This window comes from Bemisia tabaci, chromosome 5 (assembly GCF_918797505.1).
Source record: "Bemisia tabaci chromosome 5, PGI_BMITA_v3".
NCBI lineage: Eukaryota > Metazoa > Arthropoda > Insecta > Hemiptera > Aleyrodidae > Bemisia > Bemisia tabaci.
In genome coordinates this window covers 36,476,183-36,478,874 of record NC_092797.1, presented here as the reverse complement: position 1 = coordinate 36,478,874, position 2,692 = coordinate 36,476,183, and positions in this window count along the sequence as shown.

Below are 2,692 nucleotides of genomic sequence, written 5' to 3'. Positions count from 1 at the left end.
TGGAGTTTCTCCGTCTCAGGGTATTTATAATTCAACGAATTGGATTGGCAGATTTTTCATAGTCGAATTTTGCATTTTTACAAAAGTTAAGCCAAGGTAAGTTGATATTATGTTGTTTTACATAAGATTTTACTATCATTACTTGTTTCTCATGCTAAGTCTTTCCAACGATTTCCTTCGTTATAATCGTCTTCAAAAGCAGATTCCATTGGTACAGATACGATCATGAGGTATGAAAAATATGGCTTTTTCAACCAATGGTTTCTTTTGTTTACCAGAATTTACTTTTCATCAGTAGAATTTTAATTTACTTGGATTTTACGTTGAGACATACTAATATTTTCCAAACTATACATCAATAAAATTTTAATTTTAGTAAAGAAGTAAAGTGACTTGCACGTAATATTTACAATTTGATCGTGACATTTGGCTTTTTATTTAATGAATCAATCATTTTAAAAACCCTAATGCACCGAGTCTTGTTGACAAGAATGGCCTCTGGATCGTTCATACTGTCCCTGACTTTTACCCTCACCTTATTACAAGGTCAACATCGATCTTCCCAAGCCCCAAACAGGAACGGCCGGCCGGCCCTTTTCAAGGAACTGGGGAGGCTAGAGCGCCTTCAGTTTTGCATGTATGCAACACGGCCATCCTGAAGACACGAATAGTTGCATCCAGGCATTGACATATGCCGCACAGTCGCCGCACGCCAGTCGGTCACATCCTCGAATCGAGATTCTTATCCTGCTCGCCATATCTTTCCATCCTTTCAAACAGAATTTTTTACCCCAATCCTCTCTCCATGCATTCTTTCCACATCATCTTCAGGATAATATTCTAATCATTATCAAGGCGAACGGATCAGAATCTAAGGAAGATTGAAATCTACTCGATACTTTATTTTGATAAAATGTGTAGTCAAGGGGAGCTCGGGTGTGGTCAAGGAATTTAAAAAAAAAATATAAAAGCCACAGGGACTTTTGTCGTAGTTATTGGAGGTAGAGAGAGGACCATACAACGACGCGGTGTGTATTTCTGTGTGAATGGCCCAGAGATTTTATTTTGTTGTTATTCTTCTTTTTTAAATCAGGAAATTTCGCCAAAATTAGTTTTGAAGTCAGGCAAAGTCACAAAATTTCAATATTTGAGTTTTCACCGATTCTTCACCAATTACAAGGTTAACAGTGGGTAATTTTGTTAATTTCAATTTTAACCCACCTGTCTCTGAGGTTTTGAATCGCATACAATAAATGAGAACTTTGCCATTGCTTTATAACCTCTCCGCGGCAGTTTCTCATCATGCACCAAAAATATTTTTAAATAATTCTCAACCTCCAACTCCAATCAGTTTTTATCGTTTTCCCCTAAAATTTGCCCTCAAAGTCAGATTGTTTTCTACCCAAACGATTCAATTTCAGAACGTGGAAAATTTTCGGCGATGATATTTGACGGTTTGGAAAACAGGAGAGATAGTGCACCGACACAAAATGGAACGCGCTTCAAAAGCTAGGATAAGAGGTGCAAATCCGTGGATAGAGGAGTGGTGGAGGGGGGGGGGGGCAACATTGGAGGGGGAGCGTGGTGGATGAAAGTAGACCACGGCTGGAGGCAAATCTGCCATTTCTGCGAGGAATTCTTTGATTTTCTCCCTCAAGACACTGATTTTGGAAGATTTCCTAGTGCTTTAAAAAATGCAGCAGAGTAAGGCGGCAAAGTATTGTACACCGGAGTAATCGTTCGCTCCGCTGCGCCGAGCTCAGAGGCTGTAAGTTTCGGATATCACCAATCCGGGTTAGCTTTTTCTTCATCCTGGCAATTTGACAACATTCGGTAAGTTTATTTAAAATCAAAATTTGTCAAGACAGGATTTTTTATCAAGATTTAAGTAGAGAGAATTAGTACATCTTACCAACTCGTCGGATCGATAGGTGGCAACTTTTAGCTCAATGCGAAGAGATACTATTTTCACGATTACTAAGGAAAACGGACGAATTTTACGTGCAAAATCGCAACATTGGGGAGGGTGGTAAGAAGGGGGGAATACAGAGACACGGCAAGGAAGATGCCGGCCCGCCTCAAAGAGTCCTCTCGCCCGTTAACTATTCTAGCATCCCCTGTGGGTTTCCTCCCCCTCCCACCGTGGCCCCGCCGTATCCTTGTCCTTTTCACTCGAAAATAATGATGAACTAGTTTTAATTTCCATAATGAAGTGCACGGTGCAGGACGATATTCAGCCACGCGGTTGCCACCGTGCTGTCTCGATTTTGTATTGCTCGTGATCATGACACAGTCTTAATTTAAAAAAAAAAAAAAAAAAAAAAAAAAAAAAAAAAAAAAAACCTGATCTCCATGTAGTTTTTGTTACAAGTTTTAACATGACCTCCGCCTTTACTCACACATTTTCCAAGAAAGCGAAATTTTCAATTTTAAAAAATTAGCTTCTGCGAGGCAAATTCCAGTTTCGAGAGAACTGGTGTACGAAATAGAAATTCAGCGTCAATAAATTGCGGATTAGAAAGGAAAACAACCTAGAAAAAAGCCTGGCACGGTGCCGATCATGAGTGTCGCACAACGAGCGGACTCCCCGCTAATTTGAAAAATGGCGCGTCAATTTGTATATTCTGCCGCGCGCGGCACTGGAATTGGCGGGAACCAATGGGAGTCAAGATTCGACTTGTTTACATTTGCC